The sequence below is a fragment of the Sapajus apella genome, unplaced genomic scaffold, assembly GCF_009761245.1.
Source record: "Sapajus apella isolate SASKATOON/1434 unplaced genomic scaffold, GSC_monkey_1.0 scaffold115, whole genome shotgun sequence".
Lineage (NCBI taxonomy): Eukaryota > Metazoa > Chordata > Mammalia > Primates > Cebidae > Sapajus > Sapajus apella.
Window position 1 is genome coordinate 2,022,819 of NW_022437055.1, and position 22,023 is coordinate 2,044,841.

The window sequence follows — 22,023 nt, forward strand, 5'->3', positions numbered from 1 at the left end:
GGCCAAACCTCTCAGAAATCATGTAGCTCCTGGCTGATCATCACCTGCTGATTCCTCTAACCATGTTTGGGGCAAAGGTAATGCAGCTGCAAAACTGACTGTGAATTCTACAAGGACTTATTGAGCAGACATGTCTGAGCAAAGGACCAGATTGCACAATGGTTGGAGTCAGGTGCCGCTGGGGCTAAGTTCATGGTCTCTGTTCTTCTCTCCTATAGTGATAGATTATCTCTGATCCTGGCTTGCTTGCCTCATGTAAATGCCCTGAGTGAAGTGCCAGACAAGTGAATGGATGAGTCCACCTCCATTTATAAAATCTAAACTAACTCAGAGCCCCTATGGCTCACTGGATGGACATCGGTAAGTGACATCTAGAAGGGATTGCTGTATTTGGCTAAAGGTACATAAGGGGACTTTTGAGTCTCTGACTCCTGGTTAAAAGGAAAGTCTTGGAAATAATAGACACTGGGGACTCTAAATGTGGAAAGGAAAAGACTGGAGCAAAGGTTGAAAAACTACCTATTGCGTACTAGGTTTACTAACTAGGTGATGAATTCAATTGAAGCCCAAACCTCAGTGTTACGCAATATACCCATATAACAAAAAATCTGCATATGTACCCCCCGAATCTAAAATAATTTTCAAAAAGAAAAAAAAGAAAGTCATTGCTGTTTCCATTCACCATAAGACACAAGATCTTTACTTGGCAGTAGTTAAAATAACCAATCCTGGAGCTATAGGAATCTCTTTGAATCTTGGATCAGGAGATCACTAGCTCTGTAACCCAGGACTTAACCTATTTAAACTTTAATTTACTAATCTGTAAGGTAGGGACACTAGTAGAACCCATGTCACTGGGCAACTGTGAAGATTGCATGAAGTGTTATAGATAAAGGACTTGGTACATATTAGATGCTCACTGATTTCTACTTTCTCCATTTTTTCATGACCACTCCCATTTACTACTTTTTTTCTCCCTATTTTACCAAATAGAAACAGAGGAATTATGTGTCTACATTATTATTATTTTACATGAACAGAAGTGAAACTTTGACAGACTAGCTGAAATATGCTGAAGTATAATTTCCATGCTCCACTCCCTATTTCACACACACACACACACACAGGCACAAACACACACACACACACACAGACGCGCCCATGCACACATGGAGTTTGGTCAGAACAGATGAAAAGAAGGGTCTTTCACTTGTGGTGATAATTCACTTGTTTTTGCTCTACCCAAACTGTGAGAGTTAACTTCTGCTGCCGCTGCAGCTGCTGCTACTCAAAACAACACCCCACCCAGGGGAACATTCAGCAACTTAAACATTAAATAGAGAGACTTGGGGAGAAAATTCAGAGCTGAATAGAGATGATAGACAGAGAACTGTTTTCAGAGACAAAGACTTGAGTTTTAGTCCTGGTATAAATTTGTATTGTCATTCAGCTATAGAAATGCCACTTAAACTCTTTGGGCCCCATATTTTCTCATCTAAAAAATAGTAAAAAACAATACCTACTACGGCTCTCTTTTAGGGTTGGCATGATAAGATAATGAATGTGAAAGTTCTCAGTAAACTCTGAAGGGTGATACAATACACATGGAATGGATCCCTATTATTATTCCATCATGGAAGGTGGGAGAGGGAGGAGAAAGATGGCAAGATGATCATTTTCTGTTGCCTCCTCCAGTTCCTGCTTACAGAGCTGCGCTCTTTGCCTTCCCACTCACCCCCTACACACACATCATCTGCTCTGCCTCTCTACTGTGAAAGTTTCAACCTGGGAGGCTTGAAACAAACAGCTCTAAGCTGTTCACTTATTGTCTCATAAAAAATAGTTTTTAATGTTAGTTTCATGTTCTTGTATCATTTTTAAAATTTCCCATTTTAGGATAACTCTATTTCTTGATGTTCCCATGCTCTGTAGGTATTTAATAAATACTACTTGAATGACTAAGTGACTCTCTATTAGCCCCTAAAACATGAGGAAATCTTTTTTATTCAAAATAAGATAGAATTCTTGTTCCTCCCAAAGGAAATAAAGAACCAAATTATGAATTTATGAAGGAAATTATTTGATATTCACATTCACATGTGCCACTGCATTCACTAGTGTCATGATAGCACCCAGAACAGTTTTGTTATTATTTTGGCTAAGGTATCTTGGATGTTTACCTGTTGGAAATAATCAAGCACTCCTATCTGCTGAAGAAGGGACACTTCATGTTTTAAAAAAGTGCATTCATGTATTTGTCCCTGGAAACATTTATATTTTCAGTACTAGCTCTTAAAAAAATATTGATTACCCCTTTATCAGTTCTTTAGTTATGTAGTTCATTGTGAATCTTCCAAAAATAGCCTAACATTTATAATTTAAGTAATGGTTCACTTATTTACCTATTCAATAAAATTTCTTGAGTGGTTAATAAGTGTCAGTCTTCCAAAATAGCATCTATTCCTACCCATCCACTTCCAGGTGAAGAAATAAGCAAATCCAGAGAGGTCAAGGGACTTGTTGAAGATCTCACAGTGAATTAGTGACAGAGCTGGTGTTGGAACCCAAATCTTCTGACCTAATTCAGTGACGTAGCACTATCTCGTTTCTTTCTTAACTTGTTTTCTGAAGTTATTCTGGAGAGAACTCTCACCTTTGGTATATTTATTCTTCCAATATCAGATAAAAGGTCATTCTCTGTCACTGTGTTTGAGGTATATGATCTTGAGCAAATTGCTTGCTCTTTTTGGGTCCTAGTTTCTTCATCAATAAAATGGAGCAGCTAGACTAGGTGGTCTCTAAGGCTCTTTCCAACCATAAGCTCTAATTTCCCATGGCTCTGTGAGTCATACTGTACACAGATCACTGGTTATTCTCAATACCTAATGGAGAGAAGCTGGGAAAGCAAATTTCTGTGGTTCCGTGAGTCTATGCTACACAAACCACTCCACCTGTCTCTGCTCTTTCAGCCCTCACTGCATCAGAAATGTCATATTTACTTTTGGTCTCTGTTCAAGGCACTAAAGACCACTGAGGGAAGAGCACGGGAGGGATGTTTTTCAAATTTCCTAACTACCTTAAGGCAGAAAGAACATGGTCAAAGATCTGGTCAAAGCATCCAGGCACATCCTAATAGTATGAGTGGGCAAATTGCTCAATTTTTGCCATCAGTTTGCTTATCTAAAATGGAAATAAGGTTGCCTAATTTAAATGATTATTTTGATGATTAAATAAGAAAAAAATACATAAAGTGCTTAACAGATACCTAGGTGCTTAAGAAATGTTGCCTTTGTCGCCCCTTAAAAGTCCATTTTTATTGTATGATTCAATTTTCAGAAATAGACAAATGTATAGAAAGAGAAAGCAGATTAGTTGTTACCAGGGTCTTAAAGAGTGGTACAGGAATGGGTGGCATGGAATTTCTTTTTCAGGTGATGAAAATGTTCTAAAATTGATTATGAAGGTTACATACCACTGAATATACCAAAAACTATTGAAATACATACATTTTTTTTTTTTGAAATGGAGTCTCACTCTGTTGCCCAGGCTAGAGTGCAGTGGCATGATCTTGGCTCACTGCAACCTCTGCCTCCTGGGTTCAAATGATTCTCCTGCCTCAGCCTCCTGAGTAGCTGGGATTACAGGTGCCCACCACTATGCCAACTAATTTTTGTATTTTTAGTAGAGATGGAGTTTTACCAAGTTGACCAGGCTGATCTCAAACTCCTGATCTCAAGTGATACACCCACCTCGGCCTCCCAAAGTGCTAGGGGTGAGCCACCATGCCTGGCCTGAATTGCATACCTTGGATGTGTGAATTGTATGGTATTTAAATTGTATCTCAATAAAGCTGTTACTAAAAAAGAGTCATGATGAATATTGGGGGAAAAAAGGTTCATTATAGATCGGTCATCCTTGGATACATCTAATCTTTCTACTGACCTACAGCAGAGATCTGGTAAGCACTGAATGAGATTATCAATTTAAGAGTACTTTGAAAAATTTAAAAGTGACAAAATAAATGTATTCAGATGCTAAAATCATAATTGGCGAAATAAAGAAAGATATGAATAAATGGACACACAGTACTCCCGCTGGGCAAAGATAAAACCGTGAGAAAGACAATACTCTTTAGTTAATGTACAGACTTAATGCAATCTAAAAATTCTACAGGATACTTTACAGATCTTGACAAATTTATGGTGAAATTCACCTAGAAGAATAAAAAGACAAAGATGCCAAAATATATTATTTTATGTAATAATGGTAGATAGCCTCTCAGATTTTAAACTTTATTACAAAGCCACACGTATACAAATACTGTTTGGCATTGGGTCAAAAACAAAGATTGATCAAGGAAATAGTATATTTTAGAGAAAAATAGCCAAACTCTTATTAAAAAAAAAAAAACTTTTCTGGTAGACTAAAACACACACATAAAGAGGGCAAAAACAAATAAATGTAATTGGGAAAATTAGTAAGAAAAGTGAAGCTGGATATGTAGTATGTATAAGCTGTGAAACTAGAAAAACAAAACAGCATTATCTCTCTAGCTATCGTGGCAATTGAAAAAATGAGGTGTCATCGAAGCCAGAATGATGTAGTCAGAACTAGGATGGTGGGTTCAAATATATGACTAAAAGTCTTTTGCACACTGTACTATAGTAAAATGAAGATCAAAAAAAGAAATAATCAAAAGGGAAAAATATGCAGTGAGCAGAACTTTTATTATGCTGGTGCAAAAATAATTGCAGTTTTTGCCATAAAAGTAATAGCAAAAACTGCAATTAGTTTTGCACCAGCCTAATAAAACACACTAGTGAAAACAAATAACTAATAAAATGTATAAGATCGATGTGTGAAGCTTACTTGATAAGTTCTCATGGTCAAAGAGAATGGATAACATGCCTAGTAGAGAACACACTGAGTATGTAATTACATAACAAAACATACTACTTCAGCCAAATACAAACTAAAACACAAAGCTTTCCACAACTTGGTAGTCATGTGTATAATAAAGACAACTGTTTGTTAGGAAACAGGTCATCATGTAAATTGTTACTGGCAATGTTCATTTCCAGAACATACTATAACAATTTGCCCAGGTAATTTCATTTAGAAATATGCTTCCAAAGATATAGAATAAATGAAAATAAATTGTGCAAAAATGTTCATTATGTTGCTATTTAAATATTCTTCTACTGTATACATATGTTTGTAAATCACCATGTTATATGCTTAGGGGATTCAATTATGTATAAGGCACTGCAATCACTGTCCTCATGGAACCTGTAATATAACAGGGAAGGCAATTGTACGTTTAGCTTTTTCTTTCATGGAAATAAAGGCAAAGTACTACAGGAACAAAGAATAGGGACTGCTTTTATTCCTGGGGAGTGGATCAGAGTAGGTGTGGGGAGAAGAAAGGTTTCATGGAGGAGGTAGCACTAAACATCAGCCTTGAAAGGTGAGTAGAGTTTGATCAAGGATGAGAGTGGTTAAAAGAGAAAAGGGCATTGTATGAAAAATTCCAAATACCCAATAAATGGGGGACGGATAAACACACTTTTGGATATCAACAGGCGCAGGCAAAATTTCTATGTAATCACCAGAAACAACCAAAAGAAATATATTTGTGAACTAATTTCAAGGCACATAAAAACCATGTCTGTACATTAAAAAGGTTAGGCAGGCACTCAGCATGCTGGATATCCACAATGTTTGATTCAGTAAGGTTGCTCAAGTTCCACAATTTTAAAAAGTCAACAGCACTATATAAAGGTGAGTGCTACGTCAAACTTACAGGCATTTGCTCTGATCTTTCTCTGGGATTAAACTCTGAGGGTCAGGAGGGCTGTGAACACTGGGTTCCTGCAATGTCTTCAGAAAGTAAGGGTGGTAGTTGTTTGTGGCTACGGCAAGGGGCTGTATTGTGTGCTTCCTCCACTCTTATATCTCATAGGAACACAAGTTATCTGCTTGATGTGTCACTGTCTCCCCCCACTCCTACCACACCTTCAGCCTCTCTCCCCTTCATACCCTGGCCCACTAAATCCTCTTCTATTTCAACAAAACAATCACAATGCCTAGTTTCCCAAATCCCTGAATAATGGTACAGGAGTTAGAAGGGCTCAGAACGTCTGTCTTGTTTTACTAAGTCTACTGATGGGGAAAAAGAACAGCAGCCGGGATTGGGAACCTTAGTTTATGTAAGCTTGGAATTCATCAGCTGTGATTTCTGCCTGCTACATTCTTACCCAAATTTATTGTGTGTTCTCTCTGCAAACATAAAATAGAAATGTGAAAAGCAATTTAGAGTTACTCAAAGAAAAACTTGTCTCTCTGCCTGAAGTTTTTTAAGTTATAGGTCCCAGGGAGACACGTCAAAAGAGACCAGTTTTTCACTGAGAGCCACAAAATCAGTGGCTCTCAGTGAAAAGGCCCATCCCATTTTTAATGCCCCCTTCACTCTTTGTGGGACTTCAACAAATTGCACAAGGCTACTATACTCATCCATGATTTCTTGTTATTTTTTTAAGGAGACCTTCAGCATTTCACCTATCTCCCCTGATTATTTCTCCTGGAAAGACTGAGGCATTTAGCTTCTTGGACTTCTCTCAGTATACATGGCCACTCATGGGCCAATTTTGTGGTGTTCAAGACAAAAAATATACATCACATAATAAAGAATCATTCATCCCTGAGGGAATCTGAGGTTAATTGAAAGGTTACTATGTAATAGGCTCCCTTTTTCTTAATCATATCTTGTGTTTGTGCAAAGATTTAAAAAAAATCCTCCCATCAATTTATTTTTATCTAAATGCCACTCAACCCTATTATAATAATTTTATTGTCCTAACATCCCTGTGAAATCAGTAAATCAGTGATGGAACAAACGGATCTGCATTGACTTGAATCAGGCACCGTGTTCAGGTTCCCAAATTAGAAGGAGCAGTGGTCAGATTGTCTGAAGAGATGGAACCTGGCCGTGGCACTAACTAGCTGTCAGACCATTAGCTAATAACACCCCCTTTCTGGTCCTCAGTTTCCTCTTTTGTAAGGCAAGAGATTGGAGAGACAATTTGCAGAGGTTTTTTTTCCACTTCCAAGATTCAATGAGTCAAAGTTTGGAGACTTATTTCAGAGGCAACCAGCTATGCACAAAAGGTAGTATTACAAAGTACAAAATATATTGGCTTTGTAGCAAAAATACTTGGGCCTGAATCTTGGATTTACCACTAACTAGTAGTGCTACTTTGGCCGAGTAATCCTCACCTTTCCTTTATAAAATGGAAATAGAAATCCCTTATATGCTTCTTGTGATGATTAAATAAGAAAATATAGGTAAAGCATATGGCATGTGATGAATTGTCAATAAATGGTAGCCACACTTAACTGCTTCATAGGCCAACACACTGGAACATTCTCTCCAGAGCATATTTGTACATTTCTTATCTATAAATAATCTTTCTATATCTAAAAATAAAATGGACCTTCTCCACGTTTTCAGTTGGAGAATGGATTATCAAGGGTGTAATTACTATATTAACAAGTTGATATTACCTATAAGGAAAATGAAGTTTATAACTAGTCCAAAGTCATACAGGGAGTTAACAACAGAGCTGTCTAGAATATAGGTCATAAAATCCCCAGGATGGTATATTTTACACACCCAACTGATACTGTTTCCAATAGGCCATATTGCTATTAACAGTTTGTGGTTAATAGCACAGTCTACTATTAACAGACAAAAATAATAATGATTTTTATATACTGTATTACTTAGCTAAGTGCATCAAGAAGAGAAAAACAGAATACTGGAAATCTGAGTAACTCAAGCTAAAACACTTTTTCTAAATTTCAAGACAAAATAAACAAAAACATTTGAGTAATTGAGGGAACAGCAAGACAAATGAACATTACTATTTGTCTCACCATCTACCTTTGTCTCCCTTTAAGTTAATCTGATCATCTGAATGAAGGATAGCACTGTCTGTCCAGAATGCTACAAGTAATCCTTAATACTGTTATATCTCCTTCTACTTCACCTCTTCTTTTACCTTAATTTAACCAAATTCTTCTAATTCTATCTTCTAAATTCCTCTTGATTCTGGTCAATTCTTTGTACCCCACTCTAACAGGTCATAATCTTTTCTCACCTAGACTACTACAAGAAGCTGTTAACTCATCTCCCTTTGGCTGTTGTTATACATGAAAATCAATTATGTATAGCTAGTTGATCTTTTTAGATGAAAACAAGAATATGTACTGAAACTTGAAATTTTATGTAGTATATTTGTGTAACTTATCTTGTACACCTTCTTTCTTTGAGTCGCTAATTATCTCATTTTTATTTGACTAATTTGCTATATGTATATTTCTGTTTTTTTCCACAAAAGCTATCAGATGTTATGACTACAAATATATTTTTTTAAATAATAAAATATGCAAGATCAATTTATTCAAAAATACTTACTGGATAGCTATCATGTCCTAGATGCTAGGGATGTATAGTCAACAAGACAGACAATATCCCTGTTCTCATAAACATGTATACTAGTGGACAGAGACAGATAATTAGCAAACATATAAATATATAACACACAGGCAATGCTATAAGAAAAATGTTAAATACCACGATGAAAAATAAATAAGGCTTTATAGTTAAAGAGAATGAACCAGGCACTCATGCTTATCTATAAATGACATAAAATAATTATTTTAGTGTCATAAAACCATGAGGAAAAAGGAAAACAGGAAAGAGTATGAGACAGCAATAGAAAGGCAAAAGAGCAAAGATCAGCTGATAGCATATGTAATAAACTGGAATTTTAAACCGGCATTGAGGAAATTAAGAACAATTAGCACCAAGGAAGCATCAGGAACCTCTGTAAGTAAGGGTGAAAGTAGAGCTGAAAACAGAGGCATTGGTTGAAAGATGGTTTAAGAACCAATAGGCCTCCAATTCCCCTCTTCATTATTCACAGCTGGTTATTTCCCTACATACTTCTCGCTTACAGAAGAGTAGAGATTTAGCCTCTGATAAATAAAATAGAGAGTGTTAGGATTGGGTGTCTCATACAAAGCTGGCTGTGAGAATAAGTGAACATCTAGCTATATACTACATATTGAGATCACCAACCATCTTTTTTAAATGGCTCCCAAAAACCTAGAACCAAGGTCTATATTTCCCACAAGGAAAAGTGGAAGATTATTTACTGGGAGAATCCAAGCAACCTTATAGTAAATTATGTAAAAATAATTCAAAGATCACCAAAGGAAGAGATCCAGCCAAATCATCCCATAATGACACTTACCACGACAAAAACTTTTAATCTTTTAATCAGCTCTTTTGTGTCCCATTCAAACATAACCAAACATCTAAGGATTCCCAGATGTGATTTTTAAAAATACTATGATGAGAAGAAGACAAGGAAAGAAAACAATTTAAGGAAAGAGACTGTAGTGAAATGATCACTTAAAAATCATTAAGATTATCAGAAATATAAAAGAAGATATTGTAGTCATTAAAAAAGAACAGTAAAAATGAACATTAAATACAAGAACTCTTAGATATTTTAAGTGATAGCAGAAATGAAATTTCACTAGAAATAGTGGAAAATGAAGTTGAAATTTTTCGAAAAACCAGACAAAGAGAGAAAAACATTAAAAATAAGAAATAAAATACTTTTAAAATTGGAGGATCAAACCAGGAGGTCCAACATAGAAACTATAGGTCTTCATGAAAGAGAAGAGAGCAAATGCAGGGGACAAAATCATGAAATAAATCAATCAGAAAAATCTCAGAACTGAAGAAATGGTTTCTAGATTAAAAGGGAAATTGAGTTCCTAGCAAAATTGATAAAAGTTGACCCACACTAACACACCATATTTAAAGAAGTTCAGAACACTGGACACCAAGCGAAGATTATATTTGAATGATGGAAACTGGGCAGAAAGGCAAAGGTAAGTAAGGGCCAGAGATAACCATAATTGCATTGGGAATGTGTACCACTACTATATCTAACCCATCAAATTTTCCTGCTTTACTCTAAAAGGACATTCAGTATTCAAAGGCTTCTCTCTATTTGCACTGTTCCATCTTAGTCCAATCCACTATTAATTATCTTTCTTTTGGATTACTACAAGGGCCTGTAACTGGGCTCTCTACCTCCACTCTGGTTCCCTGTAGCATATTCCCCAGACAGCAGCCAGAAGTATAAATTGCAAGTGTCAATCAGACCCTTTCTCTATTCTTCTTAATCTCCCAATGGCTTTTCATTTCATGAAAAATTAAATCTAAATTCTTCACAGTGCCTCTGGACTGTCCATAATATGATCCTTCACTGTCTTTTGACCTCATCATTAGTCTTTTTCACTACTTGTAGCCACACTGACCTTCTTCATGTTCTATGTGCATGCCCAGCACATTTACAACTTAGGGCTTTTGCACCTGTAAGTCTTTTCCTTAAGATCTTTTCATGGCTATCTCCTTCTCATCACCTAGGTCTCAGCTCATTTGTCGCTTTCTCAGAGAAAAATTTCCTAATCAGCTTATCTAAAGTATTCACTGAGAGTCCTAGCAGGGGTTTCAAAATAGCTAACTAGAGGCACCTTGTGCTTACCTCCTCCACTAAGAAGAAGCAAAATAATAAGTAAATTCTCTCATTTTCAAATAGATCATCCAAGAGAGAATGCTGGAATTCAAGAGAAAATTGACTGGAAACACCTAAAGCAAGGATAGAGAGGAAAGCAAGGCAGCCTGCTCAACTAAGGTTGGCTGAAAGCCTAGAGATACTCCCCATTGTGCGGAAAGAGTAAGGAGGGACCCCCAGCAGATTACATTCCCACTGTGAACTCCTGAAATCCTAGCCACAGAAAAACCCCTAGACTTTCACGGGCCTGAAATTAACATAGGGAGTTGCCTGGAGACAACATGATGGCATTGTTTTAAGGAATGAGCTTGTTATGGGTCCCACAGTCACCCCAGGTCCTAAGCAGCTACAGCAAGGAACCACTTTCAGACTGCAGTCTCTTTAATAATTGGTGCTGTGAAAATTGGATTGCCATATGCAGAAGAATAAAACTGGACCTCTATCTTTCACCTTATATAAAAATCAACTCAAAATGAATTAAAGACTTTTATTAGTCCATCTTGTGTTGCTATAAAGGAATACTTGAGACTAGATAATGTACAAAAAAAAGAAGATTTATTTGGCTCCCAGTTCTGCAGACTGAGCAAGCACGGCACCAGGAACTGCTCAGCTTCTGGTGGGGCCTCAGGAAACTTTTACTCATAGCAGAAGGTGATGCGGGGAGCAGGCAGGTCACACAGATCATCTCCATGATTCAAACACCTCCTATTCAGCCCCACCTCTAACACTGGGGATCACACTTCAACATGAGATCTGGAGGAGACAAACATCTCCACTATATCAAGACTTAAGTGTAAGACCTGAAACTATAAAACTATGAGATGAAAACATAGGGAAAACACTTCAGGAAGTTACCCTATATGGGATAAAAAGGGGAGGAGACTTCAGTTCCGGGAGCTGCCCAACCCTTTCCCTGAAAACTTGTGAATAATCCACTCCTTCTTTAGCATATAGTCACCAAATAACTATAAATGTATTCAGTTGAGAAGCCCATGCCACTGCTCTACCTATGAAGTAGCAATTCTTTTATTTCTTTACTTTCTTAATAAACTTGCTTTAACTTAAAAAAAAAACACACACACAAACACACACACTTCAGGACATTAGTCTAGGGAAACATTTTATGCCTAAGACCTCAAAAAACACAAAAAACAAAACCAAAAATAGACAAATGGAACTATATTAAAACCAAAAGCTTTTCACTGCAAAGGAAACAATCAACAGGGTGAAGAGACAATCTGTTGAATGAGAAAATATTTGCAAACTATCCATCTGACAAGCAACTAATATCCAGAATATACAAGGAACTCAAACAATTCAACAATATTAAAATAACCCCACTAAAAAGTGGGCAAATGACAAGAATAATTTCTCAAAAGGATACATATAAATGGATGACAGGTATATAACAATGTTCAACAGCACTAATCATCAGGAAAATGCAAATCAAAACCACAATGAGATATCATGATACACCAGTTAGCATGGCTATTACTATTATTATTATTATTGAGACAGAGTCTCGCTCTGTCACTAGGCTGGAGTGCAGTGGCACGAGCTAGACTTACTGCAACCTCCACCTCCCAGGTTCAAATAGTTCTCTGCCTCAGCCTCCTGAGTAGCTGGGATTACAGGCACCCGCCACCACTCCTGGTTAATTTTTTTTTAAGTGATGAAGTTCCTATTTTTTTTTAATTGTACTTTAAGTTCTGGGGTACATGTGCAGATCTTGCAGGATTGTTGCATAGGTACACATGTCATGGTGGTTTGTTGCCTCCATCCCCCCATCACCTACATCGGACATTGCTCCCAATGTTATCCCTCCCCAACGTCCCCACCACCCACTTTCCCTCCCCTAGCCCCCCACCCCCCAACAACCCCAGTGTGATGTTCCCCTCCCTGTGTCTATGTGCTCTCATTGTTCAACACCTGCCTGTGAGTGAGAACATGTGGTGTTCGGTTTTCTGTTCTCATGTCAGTCTGCTGAGAATGATGGTTTCCAGATTCATCCGTGTTCTACAAAGGACGTGAACTCATCCTTTTTTATGCCTGCATAGTATTCCATGGTGTATATGTGCCACATTTTCTTTGTCCAGTCTATCATTGATGGGCATTTGGGTTGGTAATTTTTTGTATGTTTAGTAAAGACAGGGTTTCACCATCTTGGCCAGGCTGGTCTTAAACTCCTGATCTTGTGATCCACTTGCCTAGGCCTCCCAAAGTGCTGGCATTACGGGGGTGAGCCACTATGCCTGACCCTAGAATGGCTATTATTAAAAAGACAAAAAATAACAGACGCTGGTGAGGAAAATGGAACTTACACAACCTTGGTGGGAGTGTAAACTAGTATAACCATTATGGAAGACAGTACAATTTCCCAAAAAACTCAGAATTACCATACAATCCAGCAATCCCACTACTGAGTATTTATCCAAAGGAAAAGAAATTAGTGTATCAAAGGGATACGTACACTTGCATGTTTATTGCAGCTAATAGCAAAGACACAGAGTCCACTACTGCAATTGCAGTGGTACCACCCTAACAACACTCGGGTGGGGGAAGGAACAAGAGGCCTAGTCAATACGTTGGCACCTCCAGTATTTTGTTGCCACCATATGGAGAAAAGTCCAGTCCTTTTTCATTGGGAACCCCCACCTCCCACTCCACCGGTCAGGGCCCCTGGCTCATGACCACAGACCTGTCGTCCCAACCATAGCTGAGCATACTGACTGGCAGTAGCCTGGAGTTTTCCTAGGGAGAGATTTTCGGAGGCATCCAACAGCCCCTCTGCCACAGCAGCATTTCCTTCCCTGCTGCAGTCAGTCTGGGAAAGAAACAAAGAACCTGGGGGCTACACCTGAGCATCTAGCACACCACAGTCACCATATGAAGAGGAGACCAATCTCTCCTCCTTGTGAGCCTTCAACACCCTACTCCCCAACAAGCTAGGCCAGTAGTGCAGCTACCCGACCCCACTCACTGAACACTCCCAGTGACTGTGGCTCCATGTTTCTTAGAGATGGAGCTCCTAGGGGACACAAAAACCTGTCTGCCATTGCCTCTGCAGTGGTCCTGCCCCTGCTGCCCTCAGACACTGTTCAAAAAAAGATATACATGCAGCCAACAAGCATATGACAAAAAGCTCAACATCACTCATCATTAGAGAAATGCAAATCAAAACCACAAGGAGACACCATCTCATATCAGTCAGAATGCCCATTGTTAAAAAGTCAAAAAATAACAGATGCTGGTGAGGTTGCAGAGAAAAGGGAACACTAGCTGGGCACGGTGACTCATGCCTGTAATCCCAGCACTTTGGGAGGCTAAGGCAAGTGGATTGCTGGAGGCTGGAGCTCTAGACCGGCCAACGTGGCAAAACCCCATCTCTACTAAAAATACAAAAATTTAGCTGGGCATTGTGGTGGGTGCCTGTAATCCCAGATACTCGAGAGGCTGAGGCAGGAGAATTGCTTGAACCCAGAAGGAGGAGGTAGCAGTGAGCTGAGATCACACCACTGCACTCTAGCCTGGATGACAGAGTGAGAAAGAAAAGAAAAGAAAGGAAAGAAAAAAAGGAAAATAGGAAAGGAAAGGGAGGAGAGAAAGAGAAAAAGAAAGAAAGAAAAAGAAAGAAGAAAGAAGAAAGAAAAAAAGAAAGAGAAAGAAAGAAAGAAAAAAGAGAAAGAGAGAGAGAAAGGGAGGGAGGTAATGAGAGCATTTACACACTGCTGGTGGGAGTGTAAATTAGTTCAGCCACTGTAGAGAGCAGTTTGGAGATTTCTCAAAGAACTTAAAGCAGAACTACCATTGAACCCAGCAATCCTATTACTGGGTATATACCCAAAGGAATATAAACCATTCTACCATAAAGACACATGCACGTGTATGTTTATTGCAGCACTATTCACAATAGCAAAGACATGGAATTAACCTAAATGCCCATCAATAGTAGGCTGAATGAGAAAATGTGACACATATATACCATGGAATCAATGTAAATGTCCATCAATGACAGATTAGATAAAGAAAATGTGGTATGTATACATCATGGAATTCTATGTATCCATAACAAAGAACGAGATCCTGTCTTTTGTGGGAACATGAATGGAGCTGGAGGCCATTATCCTTAGCAAACTAATGCAGGAACGGAAAACCAAGTATCACATGTTCTCCCTTATAAGTGGAAGCTAAATGTTGAGAACCCATGGGCACAAAGAAGGGAATAACAGACACTGGGAATTACTTGAGGGTGGAGGGTGGGAGGAGGGAGAGAAGCAGAAAAAATAACTATTGGATACTAGGTTTAGCACCAGGATGCTGAAATAATCTGTACAACAAACACCCATGATGCAAGTTTACCTATATAACAAAACTGCATATGTACCCCTGAACCTAAAATTAAAAAATTAAAAACAATGTCACAGAGTCAACCTAAGTGTCTGTCAATGGATGGATGAATGAATAAAGAAAACATGACGTATACACAAAATGTAATACTATTAGGCCATTCAAAAGAATGAAATCATGTCATTTGTAGCAACATGGATGGAACTGAAGATCATTATGTTAAGTGAAATAAGCCATATAGAAAAAGACAAATATTGCTTACATGGGGATTAAAAAGCTTATCTCATGGAGATAAACAATAGAATCATAGATATCAGAGGCTTGAAACAGTGTGTGCTTTGGAGGGGGGATGGAGATTTGGTCAATGTTTACAAACATACAATTAATTAGATAAAACAAGTAAGTTCTAATGCTTGATTGGTGAGTAGGGTGACTATAGTTAGCAACAATGTATCGTATTTTTCAAAGTAGCTGGAAGAGAGGGCTTGATTGTTCCCAACACATAGAAATGATAAACACTATGGTGATAGACAACCCAAATACCCTGACTTGATCATTACACATTCTATGCATGTGATGAATATTCACCATATGGAATTAATAACTTGGATTGCCCCTGCAAGAGACCCCTGGAGATACAGTCTCTTGGATTCCCAAGAACATTCAGATTGGTGATAATGGATTTCCTTGCCTTATAGGTCATATGACAGGCCTTGTTAGGGAGGTAGCAATTGTCTTAGTCTACTTAGTTGGACTGACATAACAAAAATACCATAGATGGGTAGTTTAAACATGATAAATCTAGTTTTGCAGAGCTCAGGAGGGTGGAAGTCCAAGATCAAGTTGCTAGCATGATTAGTTTCTGGTGAGGGTTCTCTTATTGGCTTGCAGATTATCATCTGCCTTCTCATTATGTCCTCACCTGGTTGTGGGGTAGGAGGGAGAAGAGAGGGCTCTCCAGTTTCTCTTCTTATAAGGGCACTAATTCCATCATGAATGCCTCACCCTCACGGCCTCATCTAAGCCTAAACAAAGATTCCAATCTCCAAATACAATCATTTGTGAGGTTAGGGCTTCAACGTTTGAATTTGAGGAAACACAATTCAGCCCACAGCAGTAAGGAAACTGATAGAGGAAAGTGGCAACATGGCAGGCAGAATTATTAGGGGATGCAATTGACTGAGTAGAGGTCCTAATCACATTTTCCTCTAGATTTGTATATCTGTGGAGCTCACTGAAGAACTCTTATGTCTCCAGTTTTTCAACTCCCAGCACTACCTTCTCCATCCTACTACCCTTCCAAACTACTCTGTGATAAATCAAGGATTATCATATTCTAAAGTGTTCCAATGGGATTAAGTTCCATAAACAGGGAAGGAATTTCTTATGTTTAATAGATAGGAAATCTAATACCCATCATAGGGAAGTAATACGCTCATAGTCTCACTATGGAACACTTTAGAATATAATAATCCTTGATTTTCAAGCCAGATTTGAGACACATAGTTCTTATCTTGCAGCAGAAAGCTTTTCCTTCTGAGTAGTTGGATATTTTCTGAATAGACCGAGGTCTCAGATTGGTTATGAGATAATTCAACAGAAATTTATAGGCTGCTAAAATGCTGGGTCACTGTAACTCATACTCTGTACTTCACCATTATTTCCATCTTTCTGGATACTCTATCCCAGTAACTGAAAATTAGAACCCCCAACCTCCGTCCACCAACCTCCAAACATCATTAGGGAAGAAATACACTGTGTACTTGTTCCCTTGGCACCTCAGGTGGCAAAATTTTATCCTTTCTCAAGCCAATTAAAAGTTTGCAAGCACTTTGTTCCCCTGACAGCTGTCTTTAAGGACAGCATGCTCCCTAAGTCCCACATCACCATAAATAATACTTAACATACATCAATAATTCCATATCACATTTGAAAATATCAAGATTACTACTGAGATTGAAACATTGATTAGAAAAGAGCCCCAATGATTTCCTGATTATGAAGCAATTATGGATGTGGAAACTGTCACCTTCCTAAAACTCAAGTCCTCCAGGAAGGCTTTTAGGATTAAAAACCCACCCAACATTGACTACTCAATTGCTCCACTTTGCTTTCTATTATTTGCCCTTGTTTAGTTGTTGCCTTCGAAAACACCATTTTGGGATGCAAAATTGTCAATGTGCATGTGTATGCTCCTTCCAACTAACTTGTGTGTTCCATATAGCTGTTTCTGAATATAGTCTTGACTGCCTGTGCTTTATGTGTTCTAAATTTCATTTTCATACATCTCTTTTCACTGATATAATAATCAGAAGTTGTGGGGAAGCATAAGAACTAAGGGTTGACAAAATGTAGCTCATACACCAAATATCACATGCTGAATAGTAAAATGTGATGATTCTGCAACACTGAGGGTTAAATGGTTTAACTTTGATGCCCAAATACCTCGCTTCTAAGTACCCTTTAATATTCCCCCATATCCCAGTTTCTCCCTTATGTTGCTGCCAACAAAACCTTAACAAAGGGATCATTAAGGTGTGACCTCAGAATGAAGGAAAATGTAATTCTTCTCAAGAACATCTACATATAAGAAAAAAAAAAAAAAGAACTCTTATAGGAGATGGTAAGCAACGAGCATGGTACCTGAGATTGGATGGAACAGGGATGCTGTAAGTAAAATGACCTTTGCTGTTCCTCTCTTCCCAGCATTTCCTATCATTTCTGTTAAGGATGTTGGTGGGTGAAGAAGAGAAAAAAGTAAGAAGGGCATCATTAGACCCTTTGGCTTCCCTCTGCCAACTGGGTGAGAATTGGAGAAGAGAGGAGACCTAAAGGTTGCTTCTCTCACTTCATTTCTTTTTCCCTAATCCTAAAAAAGAACCACAATGTTGTCTCCTTCTCTCATTAATGAAGCAACGAATAAGTGGATAGCCTGGTGGCCCACCTCAGAGAGGTTGCCAATGAAACCATAAGGATTGGCTTCAATTTAGTTGACAAGCTGTTGAATGTTTTTAGCATTTTTCACAAAATTTTATTAGACAGATTACTTAAAGCTGTTTTATCCTTTTTCTCCCTATTTGCCCATTTCTTCACCTCAAACAAGAGTGCACCTCCACCACCATCTCCAGGTGACCTCTGTTAGCTAAACACTCTTCTGTAATAAGCCCCTTACCCACACATACGACACAGGTGAACTGATTTGGCAGAATGTAATTTTATTGTCATGAAGTCTCTTAGCTGGAAATTGGGAAACTTCATGAATTATATAACAAAATACATATATAAAACACACTGTGTTCGTTGAAAATAAATTGTACTATTTCTACCCATCTTCAAGTCATATGCAATCACGTTTCTGCCACAGCATGCATAAATGTACCCAATTGGAAATCATGGAATTGTCAAATATCAGAGTGGGAAGGGAATGTAGAGATAATTTAGTCTAACCCTCTCATTTTACAGAGGACAAGGCGAATAACCAGAGAGAGGACTTCACAAAGGTAATTCAGGTAGTTCATAGCAGAAGTGAAACTAAAACCATGGGCATGTTTATGATTCTCTGTGTCAAACAAACGTGTATTCAACCAACAACTCAAGAACTTCCAAATGAGGAAGCACCAATATTTTCAAAGCAACAATGACGTCATTTATCATGTTTGAAAGTCCCTTTTCCTTTCTGCACTGTTTTGCTGCTTGTTGTCAATTCCCAGGACACTTCCCTTCCTCTGCCTCTGAACAGCCCACACAAATGAGCAATTCCTAAATGCATTTGCTATGACATATGCAAAGGCTGCCACTCAGAGAAAAGGTCAGTGTCAGTGTCCTCTGTTTCCAAATATGCCTCTTTTAAAAAAATCAGGCATAGCAATACTGAATACCAACTGCCTAAAGATTCACAAATCTCCTCTAGAAAGTCCAGGGCTCCTAAAGAAATGGCAAATCCAATGAAAGTTGTAATGTGATTTACCAAGCTGAAAAAGGAACACAAAAGGGGCATGAATAGACACAATTTTTCTGCTGGCCTGGGGAATTGTGCTGACAGGTCTTCAAGAGTCAGACATGATGCCTCATTCCTCTGTCTTTATACTCAGCCATCTCTCTAGTGTCTTAGAATGGTAAGCAGGTCACGAGACACAGGGAGTCAGGTCGCTAGGGAGCCTCTGAAGAGAGAAGTGAAAACACAAAGGAAAAAAACCAATTATTTATAGCCATTTTGCTTTGTATTTCTGATGTTAGTCCTTTTCTGGTACTTCTCAGTCTGCTCTGAATTCTGAATTTTCCACAACACAGAATAATGCTTGCTGTTTTTCTCAGATGCTACCAGACATTATTAATCAGATGCTTAACACAGACTTTCACATCATGAACACATCTTGCTAGTCTTACCTTCCACCACTCTCTTCTGTGCTATAGCCATGCTGGACAACTCTTAAGTTCCTGCATACATCTTGTACTTTGAGGCCGCAAAATTTCTACCACCATATCTTCACAAATGATTTTTTGAATTTTAGAATGCCCCAACCCCCTTATCATTCTTCAAGACTCAGTTCAAAAGTCCTTTCCTCCTTAAAGTCTTCCATGATTCCCCACTGCCACCCCAGATTAATTCTTCTATATATAATTTCTATTCTCCTATTAATTAAATTATTTATCAATTATTGAGTACTAACTATTTTTCAGGCACTGTGGTAAGCATTGGGGATACAGCAGAATAAAGACATGGTGCCTATCCTCATACAATTTACAAAATAGTAGAAAAGATAAGTAGTTGACATAAATATTTTTTCTAAGAGATGTATAGGTGGCTATGGGAGGACACTGCAAAGGATCTAACCCAGCCTTGAGAGGTCAGGGAAAGTATACTTAAAGATGGAATATTTAAATTAAGACCTAAAGTCAGAACATGATTTAGCTGATGAGGAGTTATTGCCTTCCAGACAGAGAATACAGGCACAGGAAAAAACAGTGAGGAAAGAAGAGACTTGAGGCTCTCGAGGAAACCAAAAGAAGGAGAAAGTAGCACAACATAAGGATTCAGAAGAAGACCAGGCTTTACAGTCTTCCTTAATAATTCAAGACCTTTCGATTATTAAAAACTCAAAAACAATAGATGCTGGGGAGGTTGTGCAGAAAAAGGAACACTTTTAGACTGCTGGTGGGAATGTAAATAAGTTCAACCATTGTGGAAGATAGTGTAGCAATTCCTCAAAGCCCAATGACAGAAATACCATTTGACCCAGCAACCCCATTACTGGGTATGCCCAAAAGAGTATAAATCATTCTATTATAAAGATACATGTGCGTGTATGTTCAATGCAGCACTGTTCACAGTAGCAAAGACATGGAATCAACCTAAATGCCCATAAATGATAGACTGGATAAAGAAAATGTGGTATATATACACCATGGAATACTATGCAGTCATAAAAAGGAACAAGATCATGTCCTTTGCAGGGACATGGATGGAGTTGGAAACCATTATCTTCAGTAAACTAATGCAGGAACAGAAAATCAAACACCGGAGATGAACAATGAGAATGCATGGACACAGGGAGGGGAACAACACACACTGGGGCCTATGGGAGGAGTGAGGGAGGGACAGCACCAGAAAGACTAGCTAATGGATCCTGGGCTTAATACCTCAGTGATGGGATGATTTGTGCAGCAAACCACCATGACACACGTTTACCTCTGTAACAAACCTGCACATCCTGCACATGTATTCCTGAACTTAGAGTAAAAGTTGAAGAAAAATAATTAAGGACCTTAAACTACAAGGAACAGGAAGTCACTGGAAAGCATTAGCATAGAGACTGTTTGGAATGAAGAAAAGTACAAGCAGAAGCATCATTGGTGGCTTGGAATGGAGTTATGGAGAAGAGCAGATACATTTGAGAGATATTAAAGATGGGGAATCTATAGGACTTAAATAATTGCATCTTAAGAAAGAGAAATAAGAGGTGTCAAAAATGACAAAAATTGATAGTGCTATAATTCTCTGAGGTAAGGAAAAATTGAGGAGGGCCAAGATTGGTTTCAGGCAGTGGGATGAGTAGATAATAAGTTTGGTTTGGAAAATACTGAATTTGAGGTACTTACGAGATATGCAAATGAAGATAATAGCAAATAGTAAGTTAGGTGTATGGCTATGAAGCTTAGAAGAGAGAGCTAAACCAGAGATAAGAAACTGAGAGTCGTCATCATAAATATGGTAATTGAAGTCATGAAAGTGGATAATGTTATTCCAAGGAGAGTAGAGTGAGTAAGAAAATCTCTGTGAAATCAAAACAAACATGTAAGAGTTATATAGAAGAGCCATGAAAAGAGGTGGAGATAGAATGGTAGAAGAGATAGAAGGAAACCCAGGGGATTAACATTTGCAAAATCAAAAGAAAGAGAATATATGTAAAAAGGAGACTAATTATCTGAGGTGAATGTTGTTGAGTTGCCAAGAAGGGTGAATTTAACAATGTGAGTGTCATTGTAACCTTATCAAGAGCTATTTCAGTGAAGTTGTGTGGGGCAAGAAACAGATTGGAGTGGGTTGAAGCGAAGAAATGGAAACAGAAATGTAGACAATTCAATAAATTTGTGTTTAATGGTAGCAGTGTGATTGCTGAGTAACTGAGAGGACTAAAGAATCCAGAGTGTTTTATTTGTCTGTTTATTGGAAACATTAGAACATGTTTAAAAGCCTAAGCAAGAACCCAGCAGAGAAATATTGGTTGAAGATATAGACAAGCAAGCAGTTAACTGATACCTTAAGGCTTTTGGGAAGGCAAAAAGGGATGGAATCCAGAATATAGGTGGGGGGATTTTCTTTTAATAGAAGGAAGTATATACCTCCATGGTAACATGAAGGAAAAACAGAAGAGTCAAAATGTCTATATCTAAATTTGGAGGTAGAATTGTCTCTAGATTTAGTGGTGGAAGTTTGGAGGTAGAGTTGGGTAGGTGGTAAAGATATTTGCTGAGACTGGAGGGAGTGAGAATGATAAGATGGAATTTTGAGAAGATAATT

At 38.1% G+C, this 22,023-nt stretch overlaps 1 long non-coding RNA gene across 1 annotated transcript in view; it reads left to right on the plus strand.

The window, feature by feature from the left end:
- Nucleotides 1-222: 222 nt before the first annotated feature.
- LOC116537972 overlaps nt 223-22,023 on the plus strand; it is a 31,556-nt gene continuing 9,755 nt past the window's right edge. The window contains exon 1 of the long non-coding RNA XR_004263442.1: nt 223-360. This is a non-coding gene — a long non-coding RNA (uncharacterized LOC116537972). The remainder of the gene's footprint in view (nt 361-22,023) is intronic.